This window comes from Haliotis asinina, chromosome 15 (genome assembly GCF_037392515.1).
Source record: "Haliotis asinina isolate JCU_RB_2024 chromosome 15, JCU_Hal_asi_v2, whole genome shotgun sequence".
Taxonomy (NCBI): Eukaryota; Metazoa; Mollusca; class Gastropoda; order Lepetellida; family Haliotidae; genus Haliotis; species Haliotis asinina.
Window position 1 is genome coordinate 13,842,266 of NC_090294.1, and position 15,459 is coordinate 13,857,724.

Consider the following 15,459-nt stretch of genomic DNA (forward strand, 5'->3'; position numbering starts at 1 on the left):
TGTAAAACCATACTCACTCACTATAGAAACTTAGGATGCCCAGATGCATTTTCTATACCTAGGCACCGGTAAACATCGACCCGTCTTTGTTCCTGGAGTCTACATTTACGTAATGTTTATATGCGTGCGTTATCTGCCAGGCATGAGCTAAATGTGTACCTACAGGTATATATACGTGACTCGGACAGGGCCAACTGACTCCGTTTATCAACACAGCTGTAAACCGTTGCCAGTTCAGTTTTTTTCCTGGCTGTAATTTTCCAAAACACTTTTAATCGCTTTTAATACTTTACGTTTGAAGAGCCGGTGAAGAGACTGGCACTGTGAAAGGCAATCACGAAAACGCTTCCATGATATCTAAAAGAGTTTATTTATCGAGGCTATGTATACAACCGTAATAGCCACGTCGAACTTAACAGGATCATTTATATGTTCATATTGCAGTGCAGATAGTGTTCTGGCGGTATAGTTAACACTGCTGATGAAGAAAATGAATGTACTGGGTTGATATCTTCACTGTTCACTAAGGTGATAATGTGACGGTCTAAAATATAAAGATAATGTAACCTGCTTGCGTAAAGAATGGAACCAGTGTTTAGGAAAAAACGACTTCAAATAACACGTATGGTGATCTAACGGAAGCAACCATTTCGTTATCTAGAGCTGTTTGTGATGCATAGGGTACGTTTTCTGGCGTCATTAATGATTTTATCACTCTGACTTTGCATGCATGTATTTTAAACTGTAATTATCATCAATCAGATTTATCGGAGGTTTTGCGCTGTTTATGTTGCCTGTGGAAAGAAACATCATGTTTCGTTAAATGTAATCGCGAAGTATATCGAAGCTGCATGAAAACCCTAGCTGTATTTTGACTATGTAAAACCATTACACCGTCACAGATGTTCAAATTCTGACATCTTCCAGGAACATGTGTCACAAATAACGTTTTACTTACATAATCACATGTTGTTTTTCTAAATAAATAAATAAATAAATAAATAAATGCGTATGTTGCATAAATATACAAAGTAATGCTATTATCTGTTTGTACAAGGGTAATCAAAGTCACAAAATATTAAATACAAATATATTGCAAATCATGGAATCATTACGACCTCGTAAACATATATATGGGATGTTATGAATTTATAATTTCATGAGGATGCGGTAAAAGTATGTTAGCCAGAGGAGATCCGTATTAGCGACTAACGGGAGCATGGTCAGACTCTCTGAGTCGGAGGCACATGTAATTGTAATTCAAAGGTGTTGAGTGGTGTTCATGATGTCAGTCACTATATTGTCTTGTCTTTACTGGATCCTTGTACAGACTGCTGGAAAATGACTGATTGCTGCATTAAGCAACAAGTTAAAAGCAACGTTACACAGAAATGTCTTAAGAATGGGTGTACGTTTTCACAATGAGCTCTTTGAACGGGCATCAAGATGATCGTAAGTCACTAACGTAGCCTTAATGCATTGTTAAAGAACTGGAGTTAAGGTTAACCTTAGTAAAGGTTGCTTCGTGAAAGAATGCGCTGGGAGACGCTGCACACAGAGATCTTAACACTAAGGTGGCCGTAACTCCCATATCTTAACATAAAAGTTAACGTTAAAGTTGTTTTGTACAAAGGCATGCTGGTTTTTCAGGTGACGATATGGCTGGGATACTGCCGGTTTGACTCTAACTTACCTTTCTACAATAGATTTAATGTGATTGTGATATTTTAGTTGTTTTACTCTCCTTTGACGACGGGTGTTCCTACAGTGTACGTGTTCCAGACATGTTCTCGTTTAAATATTAACTCACTCACTCACTTGACTCTAACGTTCACCTCACTCAGACCAGGTCTGATACAGTATCTCGTTATGAATGTTTTTGCTGACAGTGTATAAATGAACGAACGGCAATGCACTTCAGAAATCGTTAAATCCCAGCATATTCAATACTCCTGATGCCGTATCTAGGTAACAGTCGTTAGGACAAAGCCTCAGATGTAATAGTATTTGACATCAGTTTGTAGTGGTCTGTTTGTTGTATCGAATGAATAATGAGGCGGACACCATGTCAGCGACACCACACGCCGAGATCAATAAAAATATATTGAGATGCTGAATAACAGCATGAGAATAAACCTAGAGTTTCTGTGACATTCAATGTAAAATAAAATACTGAGATTCTTTCACTGACATCTTACAGCGATAGACATAACGAGGGTAAATCTTGTTCATGTCAACTTTTGCGTTGTGTGTTCGGGGAAATGCTTTTGAATGTCAACGCCTGTGTTATGTTTTCGGGTAAATATGTATAGAAATCAACGTCTATGTTTGAGTTCGCGAAAAATATGTATGGATGTCAACGTCTGTCTTATGTTATCGGAGAAATATTTAAGGATGTGAATCTCTGTATTTTGTGTTCGGGGAACATATTTATGGACGTCCACTTCTGAATAACTAGGAACACAGGATACAGAAGTTGACATCCTTACCTTGTACCACTTTGTTACATTCATGGAAAGAAGGATACTGACAGTGAGGAAATGTTGGTTACAATTGATAACAACCATCAACGGGTTCTTATACGCTGTTACTACCATAACTTATCATCAACTACGTTCAAAGTAAACACAAATATTCAATTTAAGTATTCGTTACATTCCGCCATTCGGTTACCTCCAGACTAATTTTCCACCCACTAACACTGTTTATTCAAGTAATTAAGAACGCTCAGTCTAGTGACGTACATGACTACCTCTATCTCGACAACGGCCTATTGCCGAACCTTAGCCAGCCATACTGAGGCAAAACATCCATCATATCTGGCCAAGGCCCGTCATATCGTTGCCCTTAGCGGACTGGGACGGTGAAAATATTATTACTGCTACTTCCAATAAGCTTATTCAGACTAGGTCAGTCGCTTGATCTTGCCTAGCACATTCTGAGCTTGCTATCACTATTCATTAACGTTGCATTCGTGTCGAACAGGCCCTTCAATAATAAGCCACCAACTTATTGGCATTCGTATTATGACTCGTGGCGCCTGTATTTGAATGTGCTTCTTGCTATTAACACCGCTTTGTCACGCCGTGAAGCTTCCCCGCCTTGTACAATGCGACCATTGTAGAAATTTAGGGAAATTTTATTGGTTAGGATTTGGATACCTTAGTACCCCTACAAAAGGCAGAATTTTGTAACTTGGATTCACATAGTACAGCATTTGCTTGGGCGCTAAATGGGTATTTAATAAGTTATAATTACACCGTAGATACATCATGTAGGTAGAGCAGTACAATGCATTGTGTCTGAATACACACGTGTACACCTTGACATTCATTCATTTCAATCACGGTATTCTGTTATGTAATTTATTGAATGCTTGTATTTTTGTGTTTAGACGTTCATTGTTATGTATTTGAACGGATGTACATGGACACTTACATTTTTAATGGCGCAATGGGATATTGGTTCTTTTATAAACTGGCCCCGTCTGCATACATTATTATACACAGTCAAAGTTTTGATGGCCACCAACAGCTTTAGTCATGGAACTGATGTTAAATGTGAGCTTTAAAAAAAGTTTATTAATTATAGGTTTACCTGAATGGGGCAACGTTGTGTTTGAACAACACCTGACGAATATTATACAGTAAGGCAACTAGACTTGTCCTAGTTGAACGTATGTGTAAATTATCATCATTAGTGAGAACTGGTTCTTAGCATCTCTCCTTCCTCTCTGTGTCAGTCCTCGGCATCACTTCCTCTCTGTATTAGTCATCAGAAGCTCTCCCTCCTCTCTGTGTCAGTCCTCAGCACCTCTCCCTCCTCTCTGTTTCAGTCCTCAGCACCTTTCCCTCCTCTCTGTATCAGTCCTCAGCATCACTTCCTCTCTGTATGAGTTCTCAGCATCTCGTCCTCGTCTTTGTATCAGTCACAGCTACATTATATGCTCTTCCGCCCCGTCCTTTCCGCAAACACATTAAGTCGTGATTTCCCCCACATTCGGCATCTCCCAGGTCATTTGGGCCTTTATACTATTGAAATGAAGACACAGGTTACCATCAAGCCCTCACTCACCCACCCTCTCTCTATCTCTCTCTATGTTCAGAGACAAAGTAAATCCTCCTTTACGAGGTGACCTAGTGGATCGAGTGAGTCAGTTGTGGTTTTCATCACGCGTCGTCCTTCTCCGAAGGCGTTGTTCATATTATCAATCACTAGTTTAGTGCCAGGTCGTAGAGATGTAATCTCTTTTCGCCTGGCGTAAAACAGGCATATAACAAACAACCACACAAACATAGAATTGTTTGCATAGTTGTATTGGCCCTTTACAAGTAACCAGTGAAAACTGAGAATGAACGTGATAGTATGCTTTCAATACTATTCCCCAAAAGATAAACTTGCTCTCTTCATTATCTAAGCCTCAGGAGCTTATACAAACATTTCATAGGTAACCCAAACACCCCGAACTATAAATAAACGCTAAAAGTGGATTCCAAAATAAGCCACTTTGAACCAGGACTACGCGTCTAGAAATCTGCTCTCACAGATGTAAAAATCGGATACTAGATGCGTTGAAATGGACAGGTGCTTAGCATGACTTATAAATGAAATGTCTGTGGTATTCCCATTAACCCTGAACTCTCCCCGTTAACTCTTCCAAAGTGTGCTGTTTCGTTAAAACGACCATTGCCGCTGTTAATACTAAATGGAAGTAACATTAAAATGCAAATAAGGTTAATTCTTATGAGAACTGTTATATTTTATCTTTGGAGTTTCTTCAACAAGAAAAGTCGTAGATGGAAATATTTCCCCGTGTTGCATGTTTTAAGATATATGCTATCATGTAATGGGGAGTTTTAAACCAATCCAATAACCATGGTATTGCAAATAAGGTCACCCAGTAGGATCTGCTATAACGCATGTGACATGTTATTGCGTAGCTTACCCCCAAATAACTAGGCGGTGGTTTGTCGATATGTGAGCAATAGAATTTATTTGTTTTTATATTTGAATGTTTGCTTCTTCTTTGTTGTCTAACACCTCACTCAGGAATTGGCATGCAGTATGATGGCTGCCTTCACAATAATCAGGCCTGGCCCACACAATCCAATGACTGACAGCATGATCATCGATCTACATTTGGCACGCAATGATCGACCTGCATCTCCCTTGTCAGTAAGGCTGACCCGCCGATCTCGGTAATTGTCTCTTACGACAAGCGTGGGTCACTGAAGACAAATGATATCTTTCTGGGTATATTACGTTAGAATTAGGTGTCCTGTCATGACTACCTCAACTCATATGTCAACATATTTCCGCAACTCAAATGTCAAGGTATTTACTGAAGTTAGGATTTCCGCAACTCAAATGTCAACGTATTTACTGAAGTTAGGATTTCCGCAACTCAAATGTCAACGTATTTACTGAAGTTAGGATTTCCGCAACTCAAATGTCAACGTGTTTACTGAAGTTAGGATTTCCGCAACTCAAATGTCAACGTATTTACTGAAGTTAGGATTTCCGCAACTCAAATGTCAACGTATTTACTGAAGTTAGGATTTCTGCAACTCAAATGTCAACGTATTTACTGAAGTTAGGATTTCTGCAACTCAAATGTCAACGTATTTACTGAAGTTAGGATTTCCGCGACTCAAATGTCAATTTACCTATTGGCAGTTATAACTTTCTCAGTTCAAATGTCAAATACTGACAGCTATTCTTGCCTCACACTGGCAGCTATAATTGTCTTGCATTCATAATGGGAGTTATGAATCTGCCAACTGATATGTTCACGTGCACTATGTCAAAGGACGTTAAATGACAACTCAAATATCAACGGTAGATACGGACAGTTATGATTTCCGTAAGTCAAATGTCAACGTACATACTGAAAGTTATACTTGTCTCATATACTGGCATACATGTTTGTCAAATGTCATTGGTCACAGTAACAGTTGTGTTTTGTCTTAGTTATGATTGTCTCCACTCATTTGTCAACGAGCACTGTGTACGTTAATTAACAGGCTGGCTACCAACAACACAGAAAGTTATGACTGTCGTAATGTTACATGTTAACTACTTTGAACTGAACAAACATTTTGGATAGCAAATAAATTGTTGTCCATAAAATTTGTTCTTTATGGTATTTTTTAAATGAAGACCCTATCGGGGAACGCTTCGGAAAGTGCATTCTAGTGCAACAATGTCAACGTAGAACTGTGTCTGTCGATGGAGTAGATCAGAGTATGGTGTTAAACATCAAACATGTAAACTCTACTTACGTACTGCATTATTACGTAGATATAATAACTGTATGATATGATATGGAGCTATTAGCTGCTATAAGTCCCGATAATTATGATGATTTAGGGCTGTTATCACAATATACAGAACCATGTCAACACGATGGCTGTTGTAACTGGTTGTTCGTGTGAGAGGAACTGTTGAGGCGTGGTTATTACCTAGCAGCAGTGTTTGCAATACTTTGATTTACGAGCTGGCCATCAAGACCTGCTGCTAACTACAGGCTTTAAAATCTACAGGCCCTGAATGAACTCCGCAGGTCATTTTGGATAAAGTCTATCCAGTAAAGTCCAAATAGACTACATTGTACACATTTTTCCACTGTATCTACAAAATCAAACGAAACCTACGACACACAGAAGATTTTTTTCAGTGCAAATATGTTCATTTGAGAGACTAGCTGGGCCTCCGGGCCGGCGGTTATTTTGAACACTGCTTAGCAGCATAGTTCCTAAGATCTTTCAGACTGACAGTGAACCTTGTTGTTCTGTACAGACAGAAGAAACGAGTGTTTGTTATTACGAGTGAACTAGTTAATGTAACGTTCATTGAAATAATAGCATGAATAGCAAATGTGAGGTGTGTTCCGCAAATGCCCATTTTGGAGTAAACTTTGGACAAGTCTGTTAACAGAATGACGGTTTAACTTGAAAGCCTCAAAATACATTGTTTCATGAGAGATATCCAAGCAGTCTGGTATTTTGATGTATTAACATGTTGCTTCTGTGTATTTTTACATGTTAACATGTAACATGTGGCACCCATACTATGTTTCACATGTTAACGTGTAGCGTGTAAAAACAGTATGGTGCAACTTGCTAATGATGTAATCTCAGTAAACTCAGTAAACTCAGTGTCGACATTAAATTGATGGGACCTAACTAAATCCTCGAGTTATCTGACGTTTGACACAACTCTTGTTTGATGACTTAGTAAGTAGCACGTAGGTACGAACTCATTACTTCGAGACAGCCGTAAGTTCGATAAATGAACATTCGATACAACGGTGTTTCCCTGTATCTGTGTATCGCGTGCCGCTCTTCATAATGGTATCTTTGCTGGTTGGATGGAAACACAAGTCATATTTAAAAACTAATCATGACCACCGAGATTGGACATTATTAGGTTCATGAGCATACAAAGCTGTATGAGTCGGCTGCTCTATAGCTCTGTTAAATGCAACAATATTGAAGATATACAATATATACCCATGGAAGAAAGTACCGCCACAGCTAACCTTTTTAACATCGATATTTCCATAAACAGTTTACAATACGTATATTTATTCATGTTTTTGATTCCGATATTACTAATGTCGTACTTTGTACCCACAATCTTTGTAATGGGATGTATGCATGAATGCAGAGAACATTAATGTAGTACAAGTAAATATAAATTGCATGCCATCGGATGAGTACTTCACAAATGACACTGCTATCTTCACAGTGCAATATGTGACCATACCAGCTGTTGCTGCTCTGTTATCAGTGGACATTTTCATATTTGTAGAGAATTTAATGGACACGTTATGTTCACATGCTACCGTTAATAATGTTTTAAGAGAGGGGATGATATTGCGATAAATTCCCAGTCGAAAATGGGCACAGGAGTGCAGTCGGATCTAGCCGTCCCTCATCTTCTGGGATGAGGTCGATGAAACGAGTTCCTGTAATGTCACTACCCTTCCCTCTTCAGAAGTTATTGTGCATATGAAATTAATGGTGATGGTCTGTAAATCATCAGCTGTAGCTTGATGGCGGCTGTCTGTAAATAAACAAATATGGGCAAGACAAACCAGTGACCAAGATCAAGAGGATCAATCTACGCAGTGGGGTTACGATGACATGTACCGCACTCAGTAATATTCCATCTATATGGCGGCGGTCTGTATATGTTCGAGTAGGACAATCCAGAAAACAAGACTGAGATTATCGACATATGCAACAAGTGTGGACCAAGTCAGCGAACCTGACCACCCGATCCCTTTAGTCGCCTTTTATGACAAGCATGGTTTGCTTAAGGTCAATTCTACCCCGGGATGGGGTTGAGGGAGGTTTACTCAAAGCAGACCCCCGCCCCCCTCCGCTCCACGTCTCACCGGTTTAATTCGTAGTTCGTCGTTACAGTGGCCTCCTACTAGTAGAAAATGTCTTCCCAGGCCGAGAAGTGCGAAAAAATATTGTTCACCATCAGCTCACTTGACTTTTGCTGGCATTTGCCTCAGAGCCTGAGCAGGGGCAGACTTCTCTGCCCGATGCTTTTGTCGCTCTTATTTGAAATAATTACAATAAACTCAAATGTTTTAAATACTTAATTGCCAATAACTGATATTCCATTATAGAAAAAGTTAAGGTATTAACGCATGTCTGATCAGAAGTATCAGGAAAATATGATAAGAATATTTACTTTAATGGTTTCGGGTGTCACCAGAAAAAAGTTCGGGTTTTTTGTTTGCATTTACGTCAACGCTGACTGTTATTGGCTATAAAAGTGGGGTCACACCCGTGTGATTAAATAGCATAACACGCTGGTTTGACATAGTCGTATTTCGCTTGTCTGTAAACATTTTATTATTGTTTACATTTCAATAAACAAACACTGTACTTGTCAAATCTGAGATTATTGTGTTTATTGCACAAACAATGTCCACTAACCGTACACTGACGGTCATGGGCTAGAGCCAAATCGTGAGATTTTAGCCAATTATTGTCTCAATAAACTCTCGCGTACGAGACGTGTTAGGGTTTGGGAATATTAAACATGTAAATCCTTTCACAACTGGTAGATAAGAACTTCATGAGTGTTGCTTGACAGGTTACATATGGATATGAATATACCGCTAGTTATAATTAGTGTTTTTGATTAATTTGATCAAAACCATTTCACAATTTTATATTGCGGTTGTTATTTATGACTTGTTCATGAAATCAAGTAGTGTCAACCATATTCCTAATCATATGTCGAAGGCGCCAGGCTAATGATCTACCGAGCTTGAGGTGTCAGGATCGAGCCCACCTGTGATCGGATGTGAAAACCTTGGAGTCAACTTTGTGTACAGAATCTTTCAGTGCTGTCGGAACCCTTACTATGCAGCACACAACCCTATGCACTTAAAAGAACCCAAGAATCCGTTGGTATATGCCCAGATGGTGGCCACATGACTACTTGCAAACACCTTGTTGCGAGTACAGGAAAGTGCAGTAAACTAGGACCAAGTACCGTGACTATGTGCACAATCCACCCAGCTGTGAATGGGTACCCCGTTGGGAGGGAAAGCTACATTAACTCTGTGCGCCAAGTGGATGTAAGAGTTGTAAGACCCTAGGGAGTTGAGATTGATAATACGGTGTGCCGTTGATATTTGCATCTTCGAGTTCGAATTCGAGTGGAATTCAGTACCTTGAGCATGTGCTAGTTGCATGTGTCATGTCCGGACGAAGATAGCGCGCGCTGAATACTTATCAGCAAATGTTAAGCACCATGTTGCTGTCAAAACGACATAATCGGTGGAAGATGGTTAAGAATGAACCGGCTGATAACGTCATCTTCAGGCTAAAATCTTGATTTGGCATGGAACCACGGAGCTCAGTCGTTCTTTGCCAAACCAAATAGGTTATAAAAAATATCCAAGCAATAAAGCCATTTCCATTATCATAAAAAAAATCCCGGGAATTTTACCAAAATGTGAATCAATATCAATCAGCGATGATGCTGAGTGATAAAAGGGAACATCAATAATGTATTGTCGATGAAGCTTGTCATCGTCTCACATATCACAACATCCCGAGTAGTACGTCAGTTTGGCTTTACGCCGCTTTTAGCAATATTCAAGCAATAACACAACCGGGAACACCAGAAATGTGATTCTCACATTGTACCATGTTGGGATTAGAACCCAAGTCTTTGACGTGACGACGAGCGGACGCCTTTACCTATAGGCTACCCCACCGTCTCTCCATATTCCGATTAGAATCGCCGTTAGAACCGTCGGCTACTACTTGCATACCCACGTCTTCAGTGAACGAGACGGTCGAGAACATCTACAGCTGTAGTGTAAATAAGAATCTTCATGGACGGCGGGGTAGCCTACAGGTTAAAGCGTTCGTTCGTCATGCCAATTCAATTCAACTGGACCCTTACGAAGACTTTGTGACACTCATTTCTGCAAGGATAGTGCGGAGTACAGCAATATTTATTCATCCACTCACGTGCGTCTTCAGCTCTGGACCTCACCGTTCCAAGCTGTACGTTTATTGACAGTATATAAAATGTATGTACAAAACGTATATTATGAAGGTGAAGTACAGTTGTACTGGAACTAAATTCATAAACAAGTATCCTCGAGAATGTATTCCTGCAATTCCGCTTTGAAAAATGTATTGGGCGTACAGTTTGTTGGATACCAATATTCCAATGGCCATTATCACGTCCTTGCACGAGTATACACTCTAGAGGACAGTAATGAATAGTAGTAATGAATAGTAATGACATTCAGTTCGTTAATCTTAAAAGGTGTAGGAGGTCACTCAGCTACTGACCTTGAGACAGATGCGATACTGTCAGTACCCTACATTAAACATAGAGGCTGATAACGCCTGACAGAAATAACCGCAGTATATGCGGCTCTAATGGCGAGGTCTGCATCCGCGATGGAGACAATAGTCGCCTCATTGCCATTATTTCTAAAGTGATATTCCTATGTAAACGTCATAGGCAGCAATGGGCAAGACTCGGGATATTAATGTAACGAATGCATGTGCGTTGTGATCAATACCGATTGATTTCGAATCGGCGGGAAAACTACAGGCTGGGCATACAGTCTCTGAAACAAATATATCCAATACAACTCGAGATTAGTGCGAGATTAGTGAACGTCTTTATTCCATGTTACTAATATAATATAACAACTGTTTTCTTCTGCAGAATATCGGAGACTCAGATGCGCATAACGTACAGGTGTTTATCAGCATCTGATCTCAAATGAAAATCAAGGGCATGTTTCCAAGACAGAGACCCGATGCGTAATCATGAACCTGTCAGTTCGTACATTCACGCTATGGTTTCGTAGTGGTAATCTGTGTAGAAGGCTACAGAGAATAAATTATTATTACATAAGAGCCCAGCTCATGTCATGGAATGGTGTGGCAAGTCTGACTGCCTAAGATCCATTGCCTAGAATTTTTCGAAGTTCTCTTAGCGCTAGGATATAGTCGAAAGTTAATGTAAATTATGGCTTCAAAAATCTATTCCCTGGTAAGGGAAGTTCCAGGCTGTTTTCGGATTATTTTTGTAAAAAGACCATTAAAAAGTAATGGGTATTTCATTTCGCGAGCATACCATTAGCCAGTGTAATGGATATGAGAAAAAGCAACATATATCTATATGAAACATTTCCAAAAGAATAAATCATCACATTTTCCCTTAATTTCTCTTCATCAACTCTTTCCTCTTTGACTTAATCATTTGCATTTTATCAATCTTTTAAATCCAAGATGCTCTAATTTTTCCCATGGTATATGTGTTTCTAAATGCAATTGTGTCTCACCCGACAGTAAATATCATTTAACCTTAGTGGAAAACGTCGAGGATTCGTCTGACGCCCAGTTCTCTATTCCAAGCCGACATATTTTCCTTCGCAGTCCCGGTCATGGCCATTTTGGTGTCCAGTCTTAGTCACTAGAATTTATCTACATGGATTCTAACAAATACTCACAGGCGCTGGGAGTTATGCATGTACACTACTAAACAAAACTGATGTTCCTGCAATCGACCGGTTTCCACAAACAGGATCTTCATGTCAGCTGGTTCTCTATTTCCAGATTACCATGTAGACATGGACATTATATACGTCGATGGTAATGTAAAATGCATGTATTGCTGTGACGACTCTGTGTTTTACTACTCGGATACATTTTGGTCGTTTTTCATTACTATCTATTTTCAAGTTACATCACCGCAGCATGTAAGTAATATTATCTTTTGCCAAGTAAACATGTTGCCAAGAGCATCAGTCCGAAAAGACCTACGAATGGTCAGATACTTCGTTGTAATCATCGTATTCACAGGACAGGCGTCGGGAAGCCTTGTTGATAGCTCGTTGACTCGTCGAAAACTGAATCAATTTCTCTACAGGGTATCAAGTGTGAAGCTGACGTGTTGATTTGTGGTTAACGCCACTTTTTGTACTCATTAGTCACCTCTATGTGTGGTAAGAGACGTGGCTAGTCAGTATGAACAGAAAGTGTGTCCTTGAATTCCGAATAGGCCGTTCCTCGTCCATGCTCGGTGTATCGATCACAGGGTTGTATGGTGCAGTCATGTAGCATAACTAATACTGTGTGCGGCTTTAAACAACAAATACAACCAATACTAGTCAACTAGTCAATTTTGCGTGGGTTATTTGTGGGTTATCCTGCTAAAGAATTCTCACTGGGTTCATATCAATCAAAGGATTGTCTGGTCCACAGCTTAATACTGCCGTATAGCTTTAATACTGTTTGTTTTCAACAAACTAAGAAACACCGATAATACAAGTCAACTAGTCAACACGCAGTATGTGTTGGTTATCTTGCTCCAGAATTACCACTGAGTTCACATAAATCACAGGATTGTCTTGTCCAGCGTCATGTGACTGACTTAATACCATGTGCGGCGGTAAACTCTCAAACAAAACCACTGTTTGTCATCTCGTCAACATGCGTGGGATACTTGTGGGCTATACTGCCCCTGAATTCCAAATTGGGCTCATATCAATCACAGGATTGTCTGGTCTAGGGTCATTTGGCTGAACTAACACTGAGTGCGACTCTAAACAAGTAACAAACCAATAAAAACACTTGTCAGCTCGTCAACTACAACACGCACTGGGTACGTGTGGGTCATCCTACCCCAGAATTCCCCTTGGGTATATATATATATATAGTGGACGTCGATGCATCAAAGCTTGAGATAAGGGGAGCTCTCACCCTACACCGTGATATCAATGGGTCACTCAGCCACAGATTATCTATAACCCGTCAGTGTACACGCCAGCTCTGCTGAATGACAACATAATGTACGTATTTGAGCTCATACACTAATCAGGATTGGGACGGGATAATTTAGTGGCGAGCCACGTGTACGGAACTGATAGGGTAATTATAGACCTTTATGGGTTAAGGACATTATTTATTGCTGCCTGGCCGTGATGCAGATAGGATTAAGCAAGGGTAAACCCTAGAAAAACAGCTTTAGTTCCCAGAAACCGAGAAATATTTCGGGAGGTGTAAGTATGATGTACGTGGCTTTAGGTAATAAAACAATTTTATTGACAGTATTGCAAGTCAGTCTGTTCGAGAGTATTAGCAATGAATTTCGAACTGATCGATGTGGTATTAGTCAAACACTGTTATGTCGAAGTTGAGTGAGTTCAGTATTACGCAATATTCCATCAAGACAGAACATCTAGTGGTAATGATAGAATTAATAATTTGCCGTGGCAAAAGGTATAAGAAATCCTCTATGAACCAGCAAAATATAACACAGATAAGTCTAAAATATTCAATATTATGTACTGAGTAGACAAATAGCAAGATACAACGATTCACAGAAGATGTTTCTAGTAAAATTCTAATGTAATGGGTCACAAATATATCAACTCACCAAAGTCTTGGTTGCAAAGTGAAAAACAGTTATGCTGAATGTTAAATGGTGAGCGGCCAGTCTTGGGTGTAGGTAGATGTTGACAATTAGACGAAGAGGCAGACAAATGCAGATAAGCCGAATGATGACACAACTCCAGTATAACTCTGATGTAAGTCCGTGTGTGTGTCGGCAACGCAACAACCAATCTTTTTATACAGTCACAGATTCTTGAGCATTCCAGTGAACTATGGAACTTTCGTGTATACCAACAATCAAAACACACCAAAGGGAGGCAACTCTAAAGCGCTACCTTAAAGACGTGCCACTAAAACACTATTACCGATGATACGAAATGTGACCCGTAACAGCAATCACTCAAAACTCTAAACATTGTGACCCTGTTATAACTATCACTTAATCAATAACAATACAAATGACAGAAAACACGCTCTCGTAACACTAGACAGTAGAAAATATTCGTTAGTTTAACAGTGACTTTAAGGAAGTAAAATATGTTCCACATATGTAAACATTTTGTTAGTTTTTCAGAAAATTCCGTGTTAGTTTGCAACAACCTGGAGGTCCCACGAAAGTAGAAATATTGCAGATGGTGTAATAAATTAGCATTTCCTCTTTGGCAAGAAGCACGATTACATCAAGACAAGTAGACGAGCAGACAAACACAAGTCCGCCAAGAGAGTTATTAGCATGATCGTGACATCACGCGTATGCGGGTCAAGCACAGGCAGCTGACAAGTGGTTTGACTTGTCATTCTGCCGCTAAGTTATTTGTGCTGGAAAACAATATTTCTGGAGTATCGTAGGATCAGGTTTGTGTATTTTCAGCCACTCCGTGCGAGAAGGCACTCGACTAAAGAAAAACGTCAGGCCTCTTCTTAAAATAAGTGGGTTTGAGTGGAGTGACGGGCTGGTGGTATGGGAGTTGACAGAATGGGTGGGTGGACAAACTAGCGGATTGGTATGGTATACAGTTGAGTCGTCTTGTGATGCTCTGTTGAAGTATTGTAAAATGAGCTAGAGTGGGAAAAATTTTGTTAAATGGAGACTGAACCCAAACAACCTTTTTTAAAAAAATATTTCACTGCATACGAATACATGTTTTCGTATCTTAGTTTCTCTACCGCGAAGTCTTAACGTCCATTTCGACTTGACGAAATGGATAACATTTAATGAAGTGGTATATGTTAGTAGTTGACAACTGCACATTCGGCAGTTTTGTACAGATGTTTCTTAACAAGCTGGTTTAGTTACCATGGCTACGTGTGATATCATCCAATGTATTTTGTAATGTCATTCCATCGTGACGACACATCAGTCCCGCATGACGTCATATGGGTCTCACAGTTGTGAGAGCTTTCGTGAGAAGAGAGTGGTACTGGATATTCCACAGTATGTGATGGGTGTTACTGAGTATACGATTCCAGAGAATTGAAGCCAGATTTCATGTTTGTTGAAAGTTATACGGACAATAAATAGTTTCTCGGTGATGTACTTAATATGAGTGTCCTAGTT

The 15,459-nt window shown here is 39.6% G+C and overlaps 1 protein-coding gene across 3 annotated transcripts in view; it reads left to right on the forward strand.

Annotated features, from left to right (window-relative positions):
• LOC137264871 (cGMP-specific 3',5'-cyclic phosphodiesterase-like) overlaps positions 1-15,459 on the forward strand; it is a 135,860-nt gene that overhangs the window by 1,172 nt on the left and 119,229 nt on the right. The window lies entirely within an intron of this gene.